The 26990-nt window shown below is 37.7% G+C and overlaps 1 protein-coding gene across 1 annotated transcript in view; it reads left to right on the top strand.

The window, feature by feature from the left end:
• Positions 1-26990, top strand: part of CNTNAP2 (contactin associated protein 2) — a 1494727-nt gene that overhangs the window by 305039 nt on the left and 1162698 nt on the right. The gene's annotated exons all lie outside the window — the stretch shown is intronic.

Genomic DNA, 26990 nt, shown 5'->3' with positions numbered 1-26990 from the left:
TATTAATAATAAGAGTATCCTTTGCAACTTGGGTTTTAAGTTTGAGATTTAAGTATTTTGGTCCAAAGGACAAATAATCAAAGAGGCCTTTGGTGGAGCGCACTGTTCTCTGCATTTTTAATGGTGCAACTATCTCCTAAAAATATAATTTCTTCCTTCACTTATCCAACGAATTTACTTACTAAGTTCTTGTCAAGGTTGTAGACTTCAGCAATAAACAACAAAAACAAAACAAAACAAAAATCCCTGCTATGATAAAGCTTACTATCTAGTAGAATTAGACAATGTATAAATGAATGAGTAAACTAATGTCAGATGGTGTGAGTGGCAAGGAGACAACACAAAGAAGGGACAGAGGAAGTTCTGAGAGTGGGGCTGCTTTGCCACTTAAATTGGGTGGCATGGGATGATGTCACTGAGTAGATGATAATTGAGTAAAGAACGTAAACATTCCAAAAAGTAAGCCTTGTTGTCCCTCGGGACAAGAGCAGTTCAGGCAGAGGGAAGAGGAAATGCACATTCTGAGGGAAGCACATGCACGCCGGGTGTGAAGTACAGCAGTGGAGTCAGGATGGCCTGGGCAGAGTTGGCACGGGAGAGTTTAGTAGATGTTGGAGAGGGCAGACATTGAGGTTGGCATTTTGTGTGCGCTGCCAATGGCTGTGTGAGCCATTGTAAGACTCCTGGCTGTCATCGCAGTGATGTGGGAAGCTATTGAAGGGCTTTGTGCATAGGAGTGAAACAATCTGGTTTGTATTTTAACAGGATTATTCTGATACCATGTGGAAAATAGAAGATGAGTCAGATGATAAGGGAGGAAACATCCAGGCCCATTGGGAGGTTATTACAATGATCACGAGACAGTTTGGTGGCTTAAGCCACAGAAACAGCACAGAAGAGAAGTGGCCTGGTACGGGAGATATTTGTAAGGAAGAGATAACAGGATTGGCCAGTGTTTCGGATATGGGTGGTATTTATCAACTTTAATTTAGGTTGCAATTACAGGAAACTTTCAGATCTTCCCTCCAGTCTCAGTAGTTACAGCCACAGGCATTGATGTCTGGGCTCAGGTTTCCTGCATGCAGTTCAGCTCACCTGTGTGCCTCCTTCGCCCTGCTTCGTTCGTTCTTATGTTTTCCATGAACTCCAGAATTCAGGAATTCCAGTCAGGGATCTTTCTGTCTTCCTAAATGCAGACATTCTCCTGGATCCTAAAGCCTCTGTTCACATTCCATTGCCCGAAGCAGTGTTACCAAGTCCATGGTCAGTGGGGTGGGGTCATACACTCCTCCCCTAGGGAGGTCCCTTGGGTCTCTTTATTTGACAGAGTAGCTAGCAAATGAGCGTAAGCCACTGTAAGACCTACCGCATCCCAAACAGTGAGCAATCAGGGGTTTTCGCCTGAGCAACTAGAAAAAGAGTCGCTGTTCCCTGAGATGAGAAAGACAATAGGTGAAATAGACTTAAAACATACAAAAAATACTTATAATAACAATATTCCATTGTGATGTGGTATTTTAATTATTTTAAAAATCCATTATGAGATGGAGCAGCCATAAATTATTCTGGATGTCTGCTCAATTGCACAAATGACACAAGATAATCAAGGTACCAGGTCATTATCATTTGAAGTCAAATGACTACACAATTCAGAACAATTAACGCGGGGTCATAAAAATTTCAGTATTCATACGCGTAGCCCATTTCGAAGTCACATAATTATTATTCACAGATCATGGGCTGCATTTAAGGAATGGTGGTATTCAAGCTGTCTTGCACTTCACATCTGTAAGACTCATAAATATTTCCCTCAACTACAGAAACAAAAAAACTAGTAAAAATCTGCCCAGAATAATTATCAACATATGTCCTCATCCCTTGTGTAGAAGTAGTATTTTGCAGCCCTTGTGAAAGTACTGTTAAACAGCGTTATATCATGTTTCCTACATCACCTAAGCCGGCTGGTACATGGGTTTCTAAAGAATGAGGGAAGGTTAATCAGCTTTTGGCAGACATCAGCAAAATTTGCAAGCATTGTAGCCTCTCCATCAAGACTCGTAAAATATTTTGGAATCTACAGGACAAAAAAAACGACCCGTCCAAGCAGAAAATTAAAAAGCAATCTGCCAGTTCAATGGAATTCAACCTTTGCTAGGCTGCAAATGCTAGTAAAATGGTTAAATACTCATTCATGATTACTCAGAGACACAAAGCTACAGTAGAAACATGAACAAAAAAATGTATGAATTTATCAGTACGGGAGAGCTGGCAGGGTAGAAAGGAAAACGGCTAAATTGTGCATTTTATAGAACAGTATTTATTGTTTTTTTGTTGTTGTTTTTTTATTTTTGTTTTTGTTTTTAGGCTGGATTTCTATCCAGATATCTGAGAAACCCTCATTTAAAGGGGATGGGAAAAGAAAGGGGGATCAGACCCCAACTGCTGCAGCTGCAAACAGGGACCAATTCTTCCTTTGACATAATTTTTATTTATTAGTGATTACTTAAAAGAGATAAGAAAGTAGCATTACAACTTTACGTGTAGAAAATAATGATTTGTACAACTCCTTAAAAAAAACAACAACTGTGATTAGTCATTTAAATTTTATACTGTGAGGTGACTGATTTATACATCTGTAAAAGTTCGAGTAGATACTAGTGATGCACAACATAATTTTTATAAAGAATATGTATATGAAATTATGAAGATATTCTTTCAGTTTCACAGACATCCAAAGTAAATCTGAGAATTCTGTGCCTAAGAGCAATTCTTTTATTTGTTTATTTATTTATTTTTTTCATATTGGATTGTCAGCTGAGATTTTCTTTGGTTCCCGAGTTGTGCTTTTTTTCTCACTTGAGAATAAAATTGTCCCCAAAGTCACCAGTTGTGTGACTCGATGAGGCAATGCTAAGTTTATTAGATGCATGGTAGTAATGGAGACCATCACCTCCTTTGAGCAGTGGCGTTTAAAGGGAAGTTGGAGGATGTTTATGGAAGGTCTGAGCTGAGTGATTTTAGGGCAGGTCTTTCGTGAGTTGCTCTCCTTAGGACTGAGCAGAGTCTATGGTTTAATCACATTGGATCTGAGCTCCATGAGGCAAGAGTCCTATAACGATTGGACGGGCCAGGTGTCAGTCTTGACAAGTAAGCAGTTTAGTTGGTTCCTGGCGTTATCTTCAGGAGCCGGCAGTTAAATTACTTTTATTGCACTCAGTATTGCTCAATATTGGTGAGCGGACTCTTGGTTTTGGCACTCAGTTGAGAATGTATCTAATCTGTGACCCTTGGGAAGAAAAACTCAACCAAAGTGAAAGATCTCGGCTCCGTGGCCCAGACTTCCCAGATGAGTAAAGTTTCTCTGGTCTCATTCTCTGCCAGACGTTTTATCGAAAATGACAGAACTCAAAACTATTGACATGCGGACTTCCAAATGGGTGGATTGTGCTGCGTGTGAGTTACATCACAATAAAATAAATAGAAAGCTTTACAAAGGTAAAATCAGCTTTAAAAAAAAAAAAGTAATGATAGAATGCCAAAACTGGAATTGAATTATAAAAAATAGAAGGTTGATAATAGTCAGAAATATTGCAATAAAGGTGTCATCTAAAGGGGACCAAAGAATGAAGCTGTGTAAGACTGGAGGGGTTCCTTCCTCTGCTTTTCTAGCCCTTATAACTATTATTTTATCTCTCTTTTGATCTCCTATGAGTCCCCAAATTTGGCACAGATATGAGCTTTAAAGAGAGGTAACAGTTGCTATCTATCCACATTATTTTGAAGCTGGGCATTACCCAAACTCCTAGAATACTGAAAAAGAGAAGTGCCTGAAACAATATGTCGTGTGACCCTGCTGTTTGGGGACTAAGACAGATAAGGGACCAGGCATAAGTATTCACAGGGGACCTTGAACACCTCTGCTTCTCCTGTTTCTAAAGAACATCCCTCATATTAGAAACGTGTTTACTGTATGTTTAGAAATGTTTCCATGACGGAGCGTGTGTTTCGTTACGAATTTCCGGCGGTTGAGTAATTTGCAAGTTGTCTCCTTTGACCCAGGGAGTGCTCAGTTGTCGAGCTTCACGTCCTGCATGGGCCATCAAATATCAAACGTGTCTTCTGTCATTTGGATTTCTGAAGGCAATTCTTCTGAGTCCCGGAAAACGGTAAAGCACGAGGATGCTAACACCACTCTCCTGTGAATCTTTCTCAGGACCCACTTTTCAAAACACACAGACACAGAAACAATCCATCACCTCTGTCTGCCTCCACCGCATTCAGCTCCTCTTCTTCCTCCTGCCTTTCACCATTAAAAAGGAGCAAACACAAAATTGCTTCTGTCAGAAGAGAGAAATGATAGATTCAATAATTGCCCTGTCACGAGTTTTGGTGAGAGTAGTATTCTGAAATCACAACATAATACAGGTCTCATGGATTATTCCCTAAGAAGTATGTTTGTTCATCTCCCAAATGAATTAAAAAAAAAAATACTTGATTCCACATTTCCTCTTTCAGGTCGAATAAGGAGAGGTCTCTCAGTGACTCTGGCTTTACCATTAAGATAATTTACTTTGATTTCCCCCCCCCCCAGCTTTACTGAAGTGTAATTGACCAATAAAATTATAAAATATTTAAGGTGGACTATGTACAACATGATGATTTCATGTACGTACACATTGTGAAAGGCAGCTCTTTGCGGGGGGTGGGAGGCCAGGCTTCGTTACGTTATATCTTAAAATCATCAAACATAACTCAGAAAACCTCTGATTAAATCAAAGTCTCCGCCACTTCATTCTGCCTCTACAGGAACGCCCCGTACGCCATGGGTTTTCGTAAGACTGATGTTTTCCCATGTTTAGTTTTGTTGTCGTTCTCCGTCAGTACTGCGTTTTTGGGTACCTGAGAGTGAAATTATTCACAGCAATAAGAGAACATAGAATGGGGGACGTTTGTAACAGAGGAATTGCGAGGACAGTTGCTATTGTCATGGTGCGCCGTGTAAGTGACGTGTGCCTTCCTGTCACTGATGAAAAAAAGGGGCACAGAAAATGATAAAGAAATTAGGAATGTTCCACGGAAGCTTCTCCCCAGAAAACCCTGGACTTTCCCTGCCTTGGATATGCCATCCCTGAATGATCTGTTGCCAGGATAGTATTGAACTTCCCATATTGCTAATTTTAATATTAATAGTAAGGAAAACTATCCATGAGATTGCTCTACCAGAAAAGTCCATCCCCTCAGGGTGGAAATTATTATTTTAATCTAGCCATGAATGTAAATATTTCCTCAAGTCTTTAAAAATTAGGTGAAGGATACTTACTAGAAAGTGGCAGCAAGTCAGGGAAAGCTGGGGAGGATCTCTCAACGAAATAAACACATTTGATTTTTCCATTCCGATCCGATGTCCTCTTGTCTGGTTCTTCTGGAAATTAGCTTTGGTGGGAGCTCTGGACAATGTATGGGTTCTGTTAGTTTAATGTGATAAAGCGGAAACCATCCGGCTGGCAGCTCGGCTAAGGGGGGTGCTGGGAATCAAAACAGAAACCACGATGGACAAATCAGACTGCCCTCTGATGCAAAATACATACAGTAGAGCAAATCAAAGCGCCATCACAGGAGATCAAAGCACAAACTCCTTTAACAAGAACAGCCCATTTCGAACTGTCTGTTCCAAGAGAACACCATAGGCAAACCCACCGGGCAGAAACTGCATAGACGTGTTCTAACAAGCACTGTACTAGCAAGTCTCCTCATTGACAAATTCTGACCAATTCTAACTAAGGATGGCTAAGACCATCCTGTCACCTCCTCTAGCCCCCACACTCTAGAAGTACGTGGCCGTTTAGAAACATCCCTTGGCTCTACCCCTGTGCACTCTCCCTCGTACGTCAAGCTAGCGGGCTTAACTTGGACTATACAGCATTGGTGGTTGTCCTTCGCTGGTAGCCTTTGACAAGTGATATGGAAAGAGTGGAAAGAGAAGAGAGAGGACCATGAGTAAAACTCATGTAAGATATGCTAGGTAAACTGTTGCATGAAAGTGTGTAATTTGCCTCTAGGATTTTTCTCTAAACATGTATTAAATTTCTGGGGTTTGGACCTAAGTAATATTTTAAAGTCTCCCCAGGTGATGCTAATGTGCAGCCTGACGTGAGAAGCAGTGGGTTAAAAACAGGAACATATCCCCCAGTATTTCTCTAGTTGAGTTATACTTTGTATATAATAAAAAGCGAAGCTCTGTAGTGAGTGTTCAGTTCGGTAGAGCTTTAACACGTGTAAAATTATTTCACACCCGAAAATGCTCCCTCATGTCTCTTTCCTTCCTTATATTCCTTCACATAGGCAAGCGTTGCTTTTCTTTCTATCACCGTTGATTAGTTTTGCCTATTCTTGACCTTCATATATGTGGAATCGCATAGTAGAGAGGTTATTAAAGGTGACTGGCATAGATCAGGAGATGGCATCCTAGAAAGATGTAGAAAAGCTTCCAGGTGTAGTTTTCTGTAATTCTTTATTTTTCTAGTTGAGATTGAAGGCCTTTGTTAAGTTACCCAGGATGACACGACTAGTCAATGGCATAGTTGGGATCAAATTCCTTACCTTCTAACCCCTTTTTGTTGCTGTTTCTTATATCATTCGTCAGCATCTTAATAAATGTCAATTAAACTAGAAACTATGAAATACCTGTAAACCCAAATTGCTACCATCCCCACCTTGGTGCAGAGCCTCTGAAACCCTGATCTAAAACATTGAGTAATCTCACTGATGAGGCTCTTTGCCTTTAGATCATTTAGTCAGTCAGTCAGTCATTCATTCAGCAAACAGCCAAACACCTCTGGGGAGTTCAGTGTCTCGTGAACTTTATTTTTATTCTGCTACTGACTAACTTTGTAAAACATAGATCTGATTACAAAGCCTTCATTGGTTTCCAATTATCAGAGGTTACTCATATGTGGCCTGCTGAATAAATGCTGTTCCCAGAAGTGGCTTTTTTTTTCTTTCTTTCTTTCTTTCTTTTTTTTTTTTTTTTTTTTTGCCCCTCACAAAGTTATTTGAAAAATTGACGTAGTTGTTAACATTTAAAATTGGGCACTTATCAGTGATATCAATATTATCACTTTTATTTTATTTTTTGAAAACTAAGAATGTCAGATAATACTGAGCTCTCATTCTCACTATATCTAGAATTATTTGGATCTGATCATTTTCTATGCTCAGGTTTTCCAGGCCATTCCAGCTGTCACCAGCTCCTGTTGTCTTTCTGACACTGGCCATGTGCAGGCACACTCCATTTATCTGTCACCTCAGCCTTTGTGAGCATTTGACTTTTTGATCCTAGTCTTTTAAGGTGGAGTCTAAATTCATTAGTTTGGCATTTCAGGCCGTTTGCCTTTAAAAGCACCTTCGCCACTACATGGTACCATCGTATATTCAGGATATGAACGATCGCACCACATTTAGTTGGAAATCTTACAATTTTACTCTCATTTTTTCTTTTTCTTTGTTTTTTTCCACCATAGATATAATGAATGCCTATATTTTCCTTTGCTCCCTGGAAAGGTTTCCCCATCCTCATGCACAGAAGAGACCTAGGTTCTCCATTGATGAAGGCTTTAAACTGAATAGGAAATGAGAGTCTATATTAAGAAAAAAAAATAAAGATGATCTTTACCAGAGCAGAATGCCTTGAAGAAGTCCATATAAAGCATGTTGTGCCTCTGGTACCAGGTACTGCATAGGTTCGAGTAGAACAACAGTAAAAATTGTGGTTCTGCCCTAAGAATGTTGCAAACTAGTGTCAGAGATGGATAGGTCAGTGGATGGAATAGGAGTGGTCACGGGGACAGTGGTAGCATAGGAGCAGAGTATACTGGAGGTCCCAGCATTGGTCTACCGGGTGCTGTCTGTAAATTCCAGAAATTTAGATAAGTCTGAAGAACCAGCATGAGTAAGCCACATGAGAAGGATCGATTTGAGGGTTTGGGAAGAAGATAACAACCGACAAAACACAGAGCGTAGGTTCAAGATGTCTTTGGGGTGGTTTATCATGAAGACAAGACCGCATGGGAGGGAATCTAGGAGGCTGGATGGAGATTCTGGGATTAGGAGAAAAACTGCCTGGGATAGAGGTCAGGGCCAGAATCATTAGACCTCGTATTTTATTTAAAATAATTTTGTTTCTACTCCAAGGTAGTAGAAAGTACTCCAAGGGGGTCCTCAAACTATTTTGGAGGAGGTGTCTATGAGAGAATTATAATATCAGACACATATCAAAGAAAATGTGAACTGATTTATTCAGTTGTTTTTATGGTATTTTTTGGTGGACAAGGGAAGCAAATTAAGACATAAAAATAGTGAAAGCGAGGGACCATGATGTATGATGTAGCCCAGTTAGTATTATCAGAATTCAGAAGCAAAATGGACTGTGAGAAAGTTGTGACATTCAGAGAAGGTTTTATGTAAGACACGGAACATGGTCTTGAAGGATACGTGAGTGTTGAACCAGAATGAGATTGGGGGAAAGGCATTCCAAGTGGAAGAGTGTGAATTGGTGTGTGTGTGTGTGTGGTGCCTGTGTAGTTTAGAGGGGAACACTGGAGCTGAAAGATTCTGAGGTGTGTCAGACACTTATGACAGGAACTAATAATTTTGAGATGGACTTGGTAGAAAGTTTCTGACTCTTGTCTTGAGCAGGAGAGTGACCTGACAAAAATAATGTTTGGGTTATTTGCAGTGGTGTTCAAATTTTCCAGAATGCGGTGGTATTGGCAAGATCTGTTGGATGGATAGCAAGCCAAGCTACCAAGGAAAGACTTTAGAAAATCTAAAGGTAAAATAGGCCATGGAACGAAAGGCATTGCAAAATCAAAAATGGCGCCACCGTTAACACCCAAAGCTCAGGTCTCTACTAACTGAAACCACCTTCTCTGAAGTTAGGAGTAAGGAGACTGGATTTCCTTGTGATACAGATGCCTCCCTTTCTACTCCTGGGGAGCACCATTTAGGGGACACTTGGTCTCATAAATTGTCACACACAGGTCATTCCAATAGTAATGGGTATCTCTGGTTGTATGTCTACAAGAAACAGGAAGATGACAGGGGGACCATTTAGGTCATAAACACTTAACTTCATCATGAAGCCATAGTTCAAGTCCAAATTTCATGGGTGCATAAGACATTGAGATTTGCGAGTACTTGTCTGGGTGCCAATGGCATACTTGTTTTACATAAGAAGCTAGTATTCTTATGATCACTTTCTTTGCTATTATTTTGAAACTTTAAGCTGTAGCTTATAAATGAGAATTCATATTATCTCAAACTGTTCCTTAATTATTGTTATTCTTAATCTATGAATTTTAAGACATTTTAATGAGAATTGTTCTCACTACACATTCTATGAGGAAAGCATATGATTAAGACAGTTTAAATCACTAAATTGATAGCATAGGCCAGATGAAGTTCTGTTGTAAGATCTTCATACTGTAATCTTTCAGTTTTCAGTGTTTCACTTACAGATGCCTTATAGTTCTGATTTAAATGCAACAGAGCAAATGCACTTTATTTGCTTATATTGAATCAATACTAAAGGAAATCTTTACACAAAGGATATGATTATGTATTTTATATATTTGTGCTGTAAGGGGAAACATATTGGTTTGGGATCGTAAGTGGTTGAAAACCTTAGATATTATGGGAAAATAAGGCTGAAATGACAGCTTAGCAATTATTTTGATTAATAGTTTGGGCCAAACTATTAATGCTGTGCAGTGTGTGTGGATCTGTTTGCAATCTCCAGGCACAAGGATTGGGATTAAAATGATTACTTGAAAACTATGTTGAGTTTTCCAGAAGAGGACTCTTATTTTCTATACATTTATGTTAATGTGAATTTGAAGTACATTCAGACCAGTTACACTCATTTAACTTTATCTTATTAATCTAAGGACACAGAACACCGATCATTTAACAAGAAAGAGTAGAGTGAAGGATTGAAAGAACATCGATAAGTAAGATAGTTATGTGCTGAAAACCCTTGCCCGAGAGACAGAAGTCTGTCCTCGTATAACACACCCATCTGTCTGCCTTCCCCGTGAGGACATCCGGGGAGCTGTGGAATCAGCTTTGTAACAGTAGAGGCTAGCCTTCATTCTGTGTATTGATTAAGTCTCTGTATGTCATTAGTCCGGTATTCCAAGATCAGAGAATTGGACCCATGTAAAGCAAACATCAAAAAGGGAGGACATAGACAACTCCAGTCAAAAGCCATCACATTGAGGTTTTCAAACATAAAAATGAAAAGTTTAAAATGAGATTGATGGACTTTGAGGGAGCAGAGCAATTAGGCAAGAGAAGTGGATTATTTGAAAACCAGTGGAGTCCCAATGAGCAGCCCTTCCGCTGTTCTCAGCACTTATGCAAACTGTTATGGCAGGTAGAGATGAGTGTAAAATTCTCCTGCTTATGTCAGAAACAATTATATTCTGAAAAATGTTATAATAAACTTGTTCTGCCAATTGAAATAAGCTTGGATCAAATTCCCCTTCCACAGCTCCTTCCTCAGTTTCCCTAACTGAGTTAATGCAGCTCCATTCTTTCACGGATGCAGATGAAAACTCTTGGCGCTATCCTTGACTCCTCTCTCACGTTCTCCCTTAGACCTAACACATTGACTCTACTTTCAAAATATATTCTGGGTTTGATCACTTCCAACCACCCCAAGTTAAATAAACATTGCACTTGTTCTCATCTGGCTTATCACAATCAAGCTCTGACTGGGTTTCTGCATTTTGCTCCCGCCGACAATATGGCAGCCAGCAACTAAACCCCACCGTGGTGCTTCTCTGCTGAGAGCTGTCTACTGGCTTCCCTTCTCACTCAGAGTAAAAATCAAAGTCTCTTACTGTAATTCTTGCTCTGCGCCCCTGGGCATTTCTCTGACTTCCTCTCTTCCTGCCCTTCCCCTGTGGTCTCTGCTCCAGCCCCACAGTCCCCTTGTGGTCCCTGAACATGCGGCATTGTCCGAACAGTGTCCTTGCACTCCGTGTACTTTTCCTCAGATAAAAGTGAGAACCTCGCTCGGATCTGTGCTCTTGTGATCTGCATACGTTTCCCGAAGTGCCCGCTTTCCTTGTGTATATGTAAAAGTTATGTGATTTATTCACGTTTACAGATATCAATGTTATTCTGTCAGTTCGTCTCATACATGCACAGTATGTAGGAACGCACACACAGCCGCACACACACAAAGCAGTTAAATCCTTGTCCTTTTGGACATTCCATCTGGTGGTCGCCTACCTGTATCCACACCCATGCTTTTCCCTGGGCCGATGCGAGTGCCTGGTGATTGGTGCTGAGTCTGCACTGGAAGCCTCTCTCCATCCCTGGAGCTGGGCTCGAACATGGAACACCGTTAGGCTGCACTCCAATGGCTGAGTAACTTCGACCTTCTGTCTTGGTGGATAGCTTTGCTGATGCTCTTACTTTGAAATAGTGAGATTTGAAGCCCCCAACAAATACTCATCTTACAGCTTTGGACACTAGTAATTTGTCCTCCGTCTGGGAATTATTTCTCACCCCAAAGCCTTAGACATCGCTCATGCTGATTTCACACTATGTTTTCTTTAAGGGGACTGTGCTCTGAAACAGATGGAACCCACACACATATTTTCAGTGGAAATCATTTTCTTTTGGCCATTCTTCATATTAACACAATTAAGACCAATACTTTAAAAAGCACATGTGACGTTGTTTGTATTTCTTTCCCAGGAAAAGTTCCTCCAAAGCCTATAAACCTTTCTCCCCGCCATTCCCTCTATTCCTTCTTATGTTGTTGGTTTATCTTGTGTGTGGAGGTGAGGGTAGACTGATTTTTTTTTTTCAGGGATTCTTGGCTCTGTCGGAATGTGTGGCCTCCTCGTTTTTTTGCAGAGCTGTGGACGTGGAATGGAGGCTGGCTCTGCTACCAGCTCTTGCTATTATTCACTCTAAACCCAACATACTGGGCACAGGACATAAACAGCTGCCCAGACAGGTGGCCTGTATGGCACAGAGTCCCTGAGGCAGGTCAGTGCAAGAGCCATCAAGACCTTTTGACAAAACTGGAGTTCGCCGGGGTGAGAAAGAGGGAAATTGCGTTGATACAGCACTCGAGTGTTCACGAATTATGTTTCACTTACTTATTTTTTCCCATTGAGCCTCCTAATAATCCTTTGAGTGACGTATTATTTCTCCCTCTTTACAAATGAAGAAAATGGGGACTAAGAAAGGTTAATCGTTTATTTGCTAAAGAAGAGAAAGCGTCAGGGCTTAAAATCTTGGTCCTCTTTCTACACGGTTTTTACTTTTCACTCAGGGGCTCAGTGTCCTCTGTTGCCGGGCGGTGACCTAGAGTGAATTAGTACGGAGTCCTCTTCCCAGGTCCTCCCCTCCCTCAAGGAGCATTGGCCGGGTCAACTGAGAAGCTAAAGATGTGTGATTCCCACTAAATCTGATCAATCCAGACACACATTCCTACCGCACCCCACCCCCACCTTGAAAATATGCCTTGCCTTTGCTTTTGGTTTACATTAATTATGTATTGAACTATATATAAAATTATATCTGTCATCTATCTATCTATCTATCTATCTATCTATCTATCTATCTATCTATCTATCTATCTATCTACCTACCTACCTACCTACCTATCTGTCTATCTACATATCTATCCATCCATCTCAAGTCTATCTTTTTTTACAATATAACAAGTGTTCTTAAACACCCAATTCACAGAAAAAGCAACCATGAGGAAGATTGTAGATTTTAGGAAGAGGTATACTTGCATACACGAAAATGTAGAGAACAGTGAAAGAGTATTACATTTACTGTCATCATCTCCCAAAATGTGTGATGTGAGCACGTGCTGCAACCTGTGAGGGGTCACCTACTGTGAGTTTAAAAGCGTCCGACAGCCTGAATACACCTCCAGGATCTGCCAGTTAGTATTGGGGTGACTGGAGTGGCCTAATATCTGAGTCACACAACCTGCTTTTGCACAAAGGGATGCTAATGCGCTTATAGAGTGTGGGCAAAGCTAAACGATTACTGTATGTAAAGCCAAAATTTAGTGCCTAGCCTCTAATGCACACTCAAAAGAGAAAGTTATTTTTTCAACACCTGTAATTCTTAATCAGCCACATTAAATAAAACACCCAATGACTTCATTAGATATCAGTATTATGTCAGCAATGGTGGTTGAATTCCAACAAATAGTCTTTGAACAAATGCATGAAGATATAGGGTTTTTCACTGTTCAATATTTTTTCTAATGTAAAATGTCATAATTGATTTTTGCTCAAGTAGTGACAAAAAACTTCCTTTAAAAATACCAATATTAAAAAAAAAATACCAATATAACCTAAAAATGTCCTATTCCTTTAAAGTATTCAGAAGAATTATTAGGTTGGTGCAAAAGTAATTGCGGTTTCAAAGGTTAAAAATAATTGCAAAATCCGCAATTACTTTTGTACCAACCTAATAGCTAGCAGAGGGGACAAAGCACTGTGGAAATTATAGGGAGTTTGACCCTTACTAGCTTTGGGACTTTGGGTAAATCACTTAGTCTCACCTAGATTTAATATACTCATTCATACAATGAGGAAAACAATTATTACTAGTTGATAGTAAGAGCAACAAAATAATGCATGGAAGCTACGTATGTAGACTAGTGCCGGTGTTACGATAGATGCTTAGTCAATGTTACTTTCCTCAGTTTCTTTTACTTTGTATTACTTCTCCATCCCTCTCCTTCCGAACATAACATCTCCAAGAACCAAAGGAGCATGACAGAAATCCTAAAGTATTTAAGAAGAGCCGATGAGAAAAATCCATACAGAGAAGACGCGATGGTTGAAAATTCTACTCATTTCACTGGAACCGATGTTTGCCCAAAGCATTACTCTTAAGAAAGGCTGGGCAATTTATTTAGGAAGCAAAGTGTAATATTTACAGGGGTAAAAATGGCAGCAAAGAGAAAAAGAAGAGTTAGTCAAATCTGACCTTCCTGAGCTGGCACTATTTTGTAACTCACTTCCCTCAGTGAAAGGGATTAACTTCCGTATAGATAATCCCACATGGAAGAGAAATACAGGAGCTTTAGACTTGAGGGATCGTACTCTACATGGTTAGGTTCTTTGCAGATTATTCTGGTTGATTAAACAAACAAGAGAAAGAAGCCTTCTGAAATTGTATAAATATTAAGATTGGGAATTAGGCATATGGACAACAACCCTGTGCTACTGGGAAGACATATTTCAAAGCAACATACAGTTTCAGTTTAATGTAGTTATACATAGTGATGGTTATTTTCCAAATGATCTATTTGATTTCTATCCATGTTTTCCAACGTTTCTCCCAACAATGCCTTTAAAGCTGTAAGTGGAAGAATTATAGGCCAAACCCACTCCTGGTACTAATATTATAAAGGAGAGAAACTGTTAAGAAGGCAAGAAAAGAATGCAGGTTCTGCATGTACTATGTTATTACCTTTCCAAACAAGAAATTTAACAGACTATTATAAAACTGGTTATAATGACAGTTTTCTTTGGTACTAGACATTAGAAACAAGGAAAGATATGGTACAGGTGAATCTCACTGTATTCTGCAAGGTTGTTCCAGAAAAATTGTGTCTTTTTAATTAATCCTATTGTCAATGAGAGTACAGTAAGGAGTATGTACTACATTTTTGTGTGTGAAATGTATAGACTTTGGGGGTTGAAAGTAGCCAAAGAAGTCATGCAGTCCAGAATTCTCAGGAATTGAAAGGCTTTATGGAAAATTGCCTGTGGTTCAAAGCAGACTAGAATAAGACTGGGGCCCAAATATCTTAATACTCAATCTAGGAGACTTGTGGCTATGCAGTGCTTCTTTATTAATTAACTAATCAGCTATTTCCAAACTCGCTAGTTAGACAAACCTAGGTATTCATGTGACTCTCTGTGTGTGTGTTTATGTTGCAAATCGACCTAAGCCAGTTTGGTTGTCCACAGTTGACAACTTTCTTTTCAGTATCTTTGGTATCCTTTTATGAGAGGTGGGAGTTAAAAGTTCTATTGCCCAATCATAGTATCATCTCATGTTATAATGAGAGCAGATTACAGAAGTCAAATTCTACTGCGCATTCAACCTCATCTTAACAATCAAGCAGAAAAAGTTGTAAAATCTGCTCTGAATGTTTAAGGAAATCCTAGCCTTTTGTCTTTCTGGGTACTTTGCTAAAACCCCATGCAGGAAAATTTCACTTAGACCAATATGGCAGTTTGTATTAGCAGGATTTAGTTGCCATCAACAGGTATACCTCATTTTATTATGCCTCCCTATACAACTCTTTGCAGATACTGCGTTATTTTACAAACTGAAGGTTTGAACAACCTTGTGTCAAGTAAGCCCATTTACAATAGTATTTGCTCCCTTCATGTCTCTTTGTTACGTTGTGGCAATTCTCATCAATATTTCATACCTTTTCGTTATTAGTTTGTCATTTTGATCTGTGATCAGTGATAGTGGACGTTCCTATTGTAATTGTTTGAGGACACTATGAACTGCATACATATAAGATGATAAACTTAGTTGACTGGATGTTCCCCCATCTCTTTCCCTCTCCCCGGGCCTCCCTGTTTTGCCTGAGACACAACAAATTGAAATTAGGTCAACTAGTAAACCTACAATAGTCTCTCAATGTTCAAGATAAAGGAAGAGTCACACATCCCTCACTTTAAATAAAAAAAAAAAAACTAGGAGTGATTAAGTTTAGTGAGGCAGGCATGTTGAAAGTTGAGAGAGGCCAAAAACAAGACCTCGTGTGCCAGTTAGCCAGGTGTGAATGCAAAGGAAAAGTTCATGGAGGAAATGAGAGGTGCTCCTCCAGTGAACACACGAATGATAAGAAAGCACGACAGCCTTATTGCGGACATGGAGAGAGTTTTCGTGGTCTGCATACGTAACATTTGAGTGACTCGCTTTGTGTGGCCTGGAACTGCAGTATCTCCCAGGGATGTTTGCACTGGGAATCAGGCCAAGGATCCTCTGGCAGTGGCGTCTCGTGGGACTTGATGGAATTCATGGTCTAAGGCAGCCACGGAGAGCAGAGGTAACCAGGCATACTGAGCGCTGAGAATGCTGCCCCTGCCAGGCAGGGGTGCCTACAGGGTGTCTTAGCAAGTCCACGGGTCTTCTTCACTAATGAAATGTATTTCCGTAATGAAAAAGCGTGGCTATTCTCTAAGAGGATAATGAAGAAGATTTGAAGGCTATTAGACATCACCGTCATGAAAGATGATAATAAACACACTTGGAATAGTACCTCTCATTGGTTTCTCAAATACTAACAGCCGCTAGGGTATTTGCTGTGTTAGGCCTTTTCAAATGTTTTCTAATTGTTCTGTAAAACTAACTGAAATGCATATGAAATACTGTTTTTAGAACTGTCCTTAGATAAACCCAGAAAATCCTTCAAATTATTTGATCTCCTTTTTATGATGCATTCTATGGCTTGCCATGGAAAGCTCATCTGTAATATAATATTCTCTTGAATGTCATAAGTGTTGATATTTAGTTCAAGCATTTTTTTTATATTCTTCAGCCCATCGTTAACTGAAGGCTGAACCTCTCCTGTCTATTCTCCATGCTTTGTGCAGTGATAAAGATCATTTCATTCAACTTTGGATAAGTAACCTTCCATAAATAAATACATACATACATATGTACATACACCCACCTATATATGTGTGTGTGTGTGTGTGTGTGTGTGTGTATATATACACACACACACACACACACACACACATGTATTTGGTGAATGCTAAGTTATCATCTAAATTAGATTCTAAGAATGATGCAATTCAATTAAGTAGATGCCATTTAAATGTTTCTCCTCCTTTCTGCACAGTCACACAATTGATACCTCTGTGCATTTTCTCATTTAATCACTTCTCACAAACGATAATTTTTATCTGTTTTTCAGTATTTAAAATGAATAATTATGATCTTTCATCAAAGTGCCTTTATTGGCTTACAGAAATGTTACCATTTTCTAATAAAATAGTAGTGAACACTGCAGTCTTTTCCAACTGGTATTTGGGTCATTATCTTAATCCCGTTGCCAATTGCTAAATTTATTTGCAGGATAATTAGATTGTTATCTCATTTTATCTTGCTTCCATTGACTCAAGACGTACCCAGGTACAAAGTACATTAAATCATTAAATAAGCCATCTCCATGGCTTCTTTTCAATGCCAGTGAGTCTATACAAATACAAATGGGAGGATATAAATTACTCTCAACATTTAGAGGTTTTACATGTCAGGTCACTTATTATGTAATATGTCCAGATTTTTTCCTGGGGGGAGGGGTTCCTTCTGAGATACCGTTCACAATTATTAACCTAAGCTCCACTACTGCTGCCTACTGGATTCCCTTCAGAGTAGGAGTAAGCGATACTTTTGTGTCAACTGAGTAGAAGTGGGAATGTGTCACTTGTCATATTAAAAGAGTAATGTCTGACATCTTTAAAGTGAAGTTCCTGACCTCCCGTTTGTCTTTTCCTAACCAAGAATATGGCAGCCACTTCCACCACTGGCTCTTATAGCACCTAATACATATTTCTATGCTAGCATTTCAATGCGCTCTGCTGTCATTATTTGATTATCTCTTGGTCTCCACCTCTCCTGTCAACTCAAGGGACCTTGATTTATTTTCTCATTCATGTTTGTATCCCCAGAGGAATTCAGGGTGTACAGTGAGCATTCACTAAATATGGAATTAAGTGGAACATTCCTTGAGATCACAACCCCAGCGTCAATTATAGATTATATAAAAAAAGAAACAAACAAAAAAAAACGTTTTTAGAATCAATCTGCATTATAATGTAGAATTTATAGTACATCTGTCAGAATAGAGAGGTTCTGCTTAGGAAAAAATTACAGTATCATCTTGCATGATAGTGGCTGATAGATCACAGTAAATACAATTGGTGTGAAAATTCCAGAAGCTTGTTTTTTAATAAAAGTTATCCCTTCCAAAACATTTTTTTAACATGAGAAAATATTATAATTTTATTTAGAAAAATTTAAATATTCTTTTCTGTAGAGCTTTGATTTTCAAATGCATTTTTTAAATTATTGTCATTTATTTAAAAATATTTTTGAATTTAAACTATGATTCTTTCTTGACCTATAGGTTACCAAAACATTTTTGAGTCGTACTTTTATCTCATTAATTTGCTTATAAATCACTACTCTTATTTCCATTGACTAAACAGAGGATTTGAATAGACATAAATCTGTCTGGCTCTTACAGAATTGATATAAAACACTCTCATAATTGATTTTTATTTTATTTTAGATCTGAGTGACTTTTTTTGGGAGGGATTATAAAAATGAAATATGTTTGCTTTTATTATATAAATGAAATGTTTCACTTTATTTTTGACAGGCTAAATATTTAAAATAAGAATGAGGCTTCCATTAATTAAAACTTGCTCTACATGATTAAAAAGATTAGCCCTTCAATTTTAAATTCTAAATATAGAAAATGTACATGTTATGGTAATTTATAAAATGTGTACTTCATACATAGAACTAAAATTTAGTAAGGAACAGTGTGACCTATTTAAAGACAAATGTGTAAAAAATGCTAAAATATGCTCTGACTTAAAGGAAATATTAGTTGAATTTATTAAGACAAGACTTTGTGTCAACACTTAATGACAACTATCCCTTAACATTATTTATTTATTTTTATTAATTTTAATATGGAACTTTTTTGGTATACATTAAGAACTTGTATTCTAAGACCCATAAAAATAAATGTTATTAGTATTTCTGCATGTGTACACTTAGTATAGTAACATGTGGGTGACTGCTTTTCATTAATTTGCTTTTATTTTATTAATCCAACAGATAATTATTAAGACTCTACTAAACTCTATCATAAATAATAGGTGAACAGAATTACACATTGTCTTTACTTCATGAAGATATAGTCTGTATTGAAATAGTTATTAGTTAAATAATCCCATCAATAAATAAAACATAGTTAAATTATTTTTAATGCACCTGGGTATGTCCTTGAAAACTCAGTCAATTTTTGTGGCTATCATCTTTTATTTTTGTGATAAAGAAACAAAAAGTGCAGTTGCTAAAAGCTCATTTTTACTAAATCTATAGCTAAAACTGAATTTAAACCTCCAGGATTTCTGTAGAACATAAAAGATGTTTGCAATTGAAACAATTTATTAAAACTAAAATTCAATGTAGTGAGGATATAATCCAATCTTATTACTGTATTTTTATTATTACTTTTAAATACGATATAGATGCCTAAACTACATACTGGACATTCTATTAGGCTCTTTAGATATAGAATCACAAGCATTCTCCTAGTCTTGAATAGGTAGCCTCATTACAGATAGAAAAACAGAGCTTTAGAAACATTAACTTGTCCACAGTTACACACCTAGTGGAAGACACAAGGTTAAAAATCATGTTTGTTTGACTCTATAAGAAATATGAGCACATTAATCGATGAAGGTCTCAGTTGAGTTTTCAGAAACATCCTCTGCAATATGGAGCCTCTGGTCCAGCCAGATGCTTGTTGGCCGTCAGTCCCCTGAGTATAACCTTTGGTTGCCAATTCCACAACTTCATTCTTGCAGTTACTCATGTCAGGGAGCTCCCATGTTTTTTCTTTCCTTTAAATCTTACCTATCCTTCAAGGTCAATGAAAGCCACAGGCTCAAAGAACGCTTCCGAATCAGTGCACTCTGAACTCTCACAGCTCTTACCTTGACTTCCTTTGAGAATGTAGAGTCCAGTCAGATGGTTTTATTAATACTGCATGTCATTAGGTCCCAGAGACAGAATGTGTTGCCCTCTTTCTCAGTATCCTCCAGAGAGCATGTTAAAGAAATTGCTACATCAAAATTGTCCACTTAATATACATTTGCTGCCAGTTGCTGGTGCCTGAAAACGTTCCTACTAGTCTTGACTTCCCTGGAGGGGTAGAATAATATAGTACAGCCAGAGAGAACTCTTAGGTTCACAGAATTTAAGTACATTCCTCATCTCGTGGTGTCTGCTAACATCATGGGAACAGGCAATGCAATATCTTAAGACAAATTCACAGGGATGTATTTTGAGAGAAGTTGATAGAGATTATGCTTCTTTGACACATCACAAAATCTTTTATTTTAGCCTCAAACCTATATTCTCAATTTCCTCCATATGCTATGGATGGGTTTTCAGGAACGATTAACAGTGAGCCCATAAATGGAACACTGTCCCTCTAATTTATTCAGAGTTGTTTGTCGTTGGAGGTACTACTTGGTCATCTTGCCTTACAACATCTTGGACCTAAGGGTATTGCTCAAATCCTTATATTTCTGCTCTAATGCCCAGCATTAAGAGACACGTCAAATGCCCTTATTCTTTAAATTCTGTACATCAACCAAGGGTCAGAGTAGATTTGTCAAATATCCTGTGAAGTTCCGAGCTCTTATTAAGTATGTAGTCAACTAATCAGGAAAAAAAAAAAGTTCCTAGGAACATTTTGAATAGATAGAAGAATAGAATTTCTCTGAAGGTAAATTCTTGAACTCCGGGGATAGCTGGACAGACAAGAACAGAGGCTGATGGTGGAACTCTGCCTCTCGCTGCCTCAGAGGCTATGTTGCTTAGGAAATAAGAATCAAGACTTTCTGTAGTTGAAGTCTTTTCTGCTTTTGACTCCTAGTATTACCTTAGGCAAATCATTCACTTCCTTAAGCCTTGATTCCCTTACCTGTATCTCATAAGGTTGCTGTGAGAAATAATTAAATTAGATACTTTATGGCACATAGTACCATAAGTAGTTACTAAGTTTTTTAAGAGTAACTTACTTCAGTTTACTTATTTTGAGAATTTTGAGAAAACTCTGTGTTGTTTTTCCCTACCCAATTAAAAGTAGACACCTGCTGTATTTAAGGTGTTTTCTGATATGAATTAACGGTACTAGTCTTAGAAGCCTGACTTTCGTCCTGGCCGTTGATCATAGGATTTTTATGTCTTTGTATCAGAATGTAGTTTAGAATGTGAAAGCTACAACTGATGGCATCTAGGTGAAGGCAGGTCCTCATGGATACCTCCACATATTCTGTGTCCACAAAGGTGAGTGGTAGGATTCTGAAGCTTCATATGCTTACACAAAAATAAAGTTGGAAAAGAGAGAGAAAAAAAGTTCTAAATCTGCTATAAAGCCAGAGACACACAAGGGAACTAAGACGTCAAAAAGTCTCAGATGGCCATCAGATAATGGCCATGGTCATTTTTCAGACCAAAATTCAGTCATAGTTCTTGAATTATTTTATTGACCAAATCTAATCACAGCATTTTTTATCTTCCTCTAATCAATATTATGACTTGATTCAATTGTTTCGAATTTATAATGAATACATGTTCCTTTGATTTGGCTTCCTCTGTTCATTCCCACCCACACCCATTCCACCAGCACACTGCTCTCCTCTGTCTTCTTTTTTCTTTTAATTAATTAGTAATTATTAAATTTGTTGGGATGGTATTGGTTAGTACAATTCCGTAGGTTTCAAGTGTACATTTCTGTAACACACCATCTATGTATTACACTGTGTGTTCACCACTCAGGGTCAGTTCTCCTTCCATCACCATATACTTGACCCCCTTCACCTCCTCTGTATTCGAGACCCTTCCCCTTTGACTTTGCAATTGCCTTATCCCATGCCCTCAGCCCATAACCTATTTTGTATTTCTTGAAAATATTACATTTGGATCTCTTAACAATGCTGAGAGAACATTTAATCCCACTCCTTTCTTTGTCCTGATGAGAGAACTGAGCTAGTCAGAAGGTATGAACAGCAGATACTATCAATTGAAAATACAGGAAATAGATCATGTGTATTGTATTTAGTATTTTACAAAACACGTTTACATGTATCATTGGATTGTATGCTCCTGAGAATCCCATTAGGACGTCTTTACTATGCATATTTATAGAAAATCTGAGAGGTTAAGGATTGCCCAACATCACATGACTAAGGGTGGACCCAGGTTCCAAACTTCAATCTTCTAATTCTGCATTTCCCCGAAAATAAGACCTAGCTGGACAATCACCTCTAATGTGTCTTTTGGAGCAAAAATTAATATAAGACCTTATTTTAATATAAAATAAGACCGGGTCTTATATAATATAATATAATATAATATAATATAATATAATATAATTAATATAATATAATATAATATAATATAATATAATATAATATAATATAATTAATATAATATAATATAATATAATACTGGATCTTATTTAATTTTTGCTCCAAAAGATGCATTAGAGCTGATTGTCTGGCTAGGTCTTATTTTCGGGGAAACACGGTTCCTAATCCAATGTTTCTTCTGCCACAATATTTCACCTCTGCCTTTTCCACTCACTCCAGGTCTCCTTATGTTCAATCAATTCTAATTGTCTAGTCCTCCTTTTTCAATACTAGACTCAGATACTTGTGAAGTTTCACAGTTGCAAACATCCACACATCATTCAGAGCTCAGCTTGTAGGTCCCAGGTTCCCACCCAGCTTGCACAATACAAGTCTTTTGTGAGGGCTTCTAGAGTTCTGCTTACTCATTTGCTGAGTACATGTTTTCAATTGAAACCACTGGTACAATTTAGAGAGATTCAATTAAAAACAAAAAAAGAATTAGGACTCTCCTCTTCAGGGGTTTCATTTTGTTCATTTGAAGGTGTATTTGTAGCTGTTTTCTTCCTTGTGGATGTTAAATAACAGATTCTTTTCCAGAAGAAAGTATAGTATATGTCAGAGTTAATTATATAATATTATGAGTCCTGGGAGAATGAATATGTGGGGGAGAAAAACCCACTTTTTTTTCCCTAAAGTGATTTGTTTGGGGCTTTTTTCTTTCCCTTTTTTTTTCAAATAAAGAATCAAGGTAAAGCTACTGAATAAGACTGATTAGATATAGAAAACCATCTGTGGACTATAGGTAAATTGGAAGATTTGTTTTTCACTATTTTTTAAAAATCTTTTCAAAATGTAGGTATAAAATAATTTTTTTAAGTCCTTAGAGGAAATCTGCATATGAAGTGTTTCTTTTCCATTGAAAATAAACCATGTGAGTGTGCTGACTCCCTTCTTTTAGTGACCCATGTCATGCTTCAAATATGCAAGGAAATAAAACTGCAAGCTTTAAGGAAAAGATAAACTCTGATGTCTGCTATACTTGGTGAGTAATCAAGGGTTATGGTATATTTATCCCATTTCGTCACTCCTCCCTTGTTGTTATTTCAGTCTACCTCATCAAAACACTTACTTTTCACTGAATCCTTGCACATTAGATTCTCATGCATATTCACTGGCAAATCCCTCAGTGACTCTGGAATGGCAGCTCCTCTGCCACTGACCTATTGCAAGACAGACCTGCACCAACCAGGCCCCTGTCACCGACAGGGCACTTTAGCCCTCAGGCGACGTCAAGTTGACCATAATCTGATTCTAGGAGTCCTTCACCTGGCAATTTTTTAATCTTCCTTAAGATAGTGCTGCATTTATTATGAGAGTGAGCACACGGAAATGAATTCTATCCAATCTACAACTGGAATTCTCCTGAGGGGAGATGACCTTTTCTATTTTAATGAAGATTTTATCTTTTGCTTTTCATGAGCAAGTGGTCAGGTGTGTTGTTTTACAGGAGGATCAAATGCATCTCATAGTAATTATTTTTCTAAGATGCATTCCTTGAATTTATAGACTTTTAGTGGAAGGAATTCTATCTTGAAAGAGTCCACTCACTCATAGAGTAGAAAACATTTGCAAGTAACTTAATCTGGATTATAATCCTGTCCTTGCAAATTGAATTTTCTGTGATCCTAGGAAGCTCTTCCCAGGATAAGGATGCTTTTGAACTTTTGTGTCTGAGTTAAAAACTGAAAGAAAAATCCCCCCCCCAAGACACACATGTACATTTTCTCTTTTAAAGTGACTTTTTTCCTTTACCTTTATAACTACTGATTGGAATCACACAGTAAACTATAAACAACTACATTAGATATTTTTCTTCCAGTGGATGTGATGGGATATAGTTATGCAATACAGTTCTGAATAAATGAGGCAATTGTGAAGTAGAACTTAAATGTAGAAAAGACACCTCCCCACATCCACACACACACACACGCTTCTGTAATGAATGGCTTAAGAACAATACCAGACACTAAAGTAATAAGACTCGGTAAGGGATTTTATGGGTCATCTAAACTACATTTTCTAGACAATATAGAAATCAATTTTATGTCAGTCTCAGCATACTGTGTTCTTTCTCAAGAAAAGTTCTTTGAAAAAGAAGCCACATAATAGTATATGCAGTGTTTTACTTTTTATCTTAAAATGTCATGTGACCAAAAAAAAAACAATTAATAAACTTTGATGGTACTTTCAAAGCAAAGTTCTGAAACAAATGGACTTAGATTTGAATATCAACTGATTTACATTTGGAAATAGGCAGTGAAAAATATGTAGTTTTAATTATAAGACCACAGTCTAAGAACTGACTCTCTTCATTGTTTTTGGTAAAAAGAAATTTTAAAGTGGGATTATAGTTTGCGATACGTTGGTTTAATTTAACTTATTTTTGACCAGCTTATCCAATTATATTTCCTTTCCTGATTAGTCTAATTCTTGTCCAGGATATATGAGATAACCCACTAAGTTGTTACTTTCACTGTTTTAAATAGTTATATTAATGCTGTTTAGTGAACACTTAGCTTGATTCAGTTGGGTGTGCGTTTTAATTTGGAATATTTTCATACATCGAAGCAGTTTTCAAATTTAGTAATATAGAAAACCATAAGTCATGCCAAACACTTAATTTCCAGAGATGTGCACACTTCATATAAGTAGCACGTAGGATTTGAGCTATGCTAGCGTGTGTCATTCTCAATGTATTGACAGTAATTAGCAGTCCCAGTATACTGACAGTAATACACTGTTTATGTAGGATTATCAATCTCTTTCCTTGCATGACATTCACATGTAAAATACCACTTGTTCATCAACAATATCTGTACCCCGTGCTTGCCTCTAAATTCTATTGGTTACAAATCCCCTTTTTGTTGTGCCACATACCTGTGAAGACTGCCTCTGAATTCCTGATTCAAGATATCTTTGTCTCTGTACTTTTGTCTCCAGGAGAGGTTTTACCAATTTCCCTGATTTTTAGCGAGAAGAGAACTACTTCTGACCAGCGTAGATAGACATGGAAAACTCTTTCTGAAACCTATTAAAGGTGCCAGGTTTTGAAGTCAAACGCACTTGCGTTTGAATTCTAGTTCCCAAGTTCCTAGCTCTGTGACCTGAATTTATTGAACCAAATGGAGAGTAGGGTGGTAATATTTATTCCAATGGGTGGCTGTTAGGATTAAATGAGACAATTTATTTGAGTGCCCCCAAGTCACGTAAATAACAAGTTTCCATCTTCCTTTTTCTCTGTGGTTACTTCTAGCATTAGACTAACAATCTTCCATCCCAGCTTCCCTATGGGGAATTTTCTGTTTATTGCTATTTATTGTTATGTCCGCTTACATGTGCTTTACCCTTGAATACTTTCTCTTGAGAGAAAAGAAAGAAAGACTAGTTCCTGATTGGTATCCATGTGAAAATTGTAATGTTCATTTTCCAGTAAAATAAATTAATCCTTCCCCAAGCACCGGTTATTAATATTAGCTCAGCACACCTCTGGCATCTTAGTTGCTTTTGTAAAAATAATTTTTATTTTCATAAATGCAGTGGAAACTGAATTATTCTAGATAGTGTAGCCGAGAGTTTATTGTTGACTTCCTGGCTCCCAGATGAGCACAGAAAGCATTTTTCTGCTCTTTGGGAGTGAAATTACGGAAAATAAAAGCACATTATCAGTTCAGATAGGCAGACGGCCAAATAAGTTTCCTATAAGTCAGTGTCACATGTCATCTTATCTGCATTGTTATAGCTTTCCTATCTGACAAAACAATGTCGGAATCTGTTAACAAGGTGGTCTCACAAGTGTATATTTGTATATGTTATGAAAAGTTGTTGTAGCTTTCTATGGAACTAACAGTAATTACATACATGGACTCCAAAGGCCCATTTCAAGGGCTACATGTAGATTTTTTTAGCCCCCTCCAAAGACACATTCAAGGTGTGTGACGATGAATGGTGCTTTTCCCCTTGTTTCTGAGATTACCTGTCCTAGTTCTCTTTGCTACGTTTCAGCACTGTTAGTACATAAGTAAAATTCATTACTGCAGAGAAAATTTCCATATGCATCTTCACATAAGATGCCTCAATACAGTGGTCTGGGCAAGCTACACATCTCTCTTTTATATTCCGTCTTTGATCCTCAAGGAATAATTGACCAGCAGTCACAGCCTAATGAAATATATAACTTTCTAATAGAATAGTGAATAGGCATTTCTGAACAACCTGTTTCTACCTTTGGTCCTCACTACTGTTCTGAATTTGGGGGGGGATAGCAATGTAGAAATAATGCCTTATCTTGTGTCAAATAATTGATACTCGTTTACATGTGTATTGCATAAACATTTTTTTAAATTCAGAGCTATTTTTTTTTTTTTACTAAGGAAAAAGAATCAGTATTGAACCTAGACTTTTTTTTTACAACTTCTCTGAAAATTGATGCAGGTATATCTTTCAGTTAATGGATGGTGATGATTTCCATAATAGATATATACACTTAACATTTTCCTCTTGGAATTATGATGATGATGATCTTAATTTAAAGACATTAACCATTCTATTGCAGTTTGGAGATTCAAATTCACATTAGTATATTATGGTTTACGAGAAGTCAGACAGTGCAGAGACTTGTTGAGCTAGAATTTCACAAACTTGCTTGAGCAGCATACCTGCTTTTTGTTTTTTGTTTGTCTGTTC

This window comes from Rhinolophus sinicus, chromosome 8, assembly GCF_057876585.1.
Source record: "Rhinolophus sinicus isolate RSI-liver-muscle chromosome 8, RSI-T2T, whole genome shotgun sequence".
NCBI classification, from domain to species: domain Eukaryota; kingdom Metazoa; phylum Chordata; class Mammalia; order Chiroptera; family Rhinolophidae; genus Rhinolophus; species Rhinolophus sinicus.
This window is presented reverse-complemented; position numbering and strand designations above follow the sequence as displayed.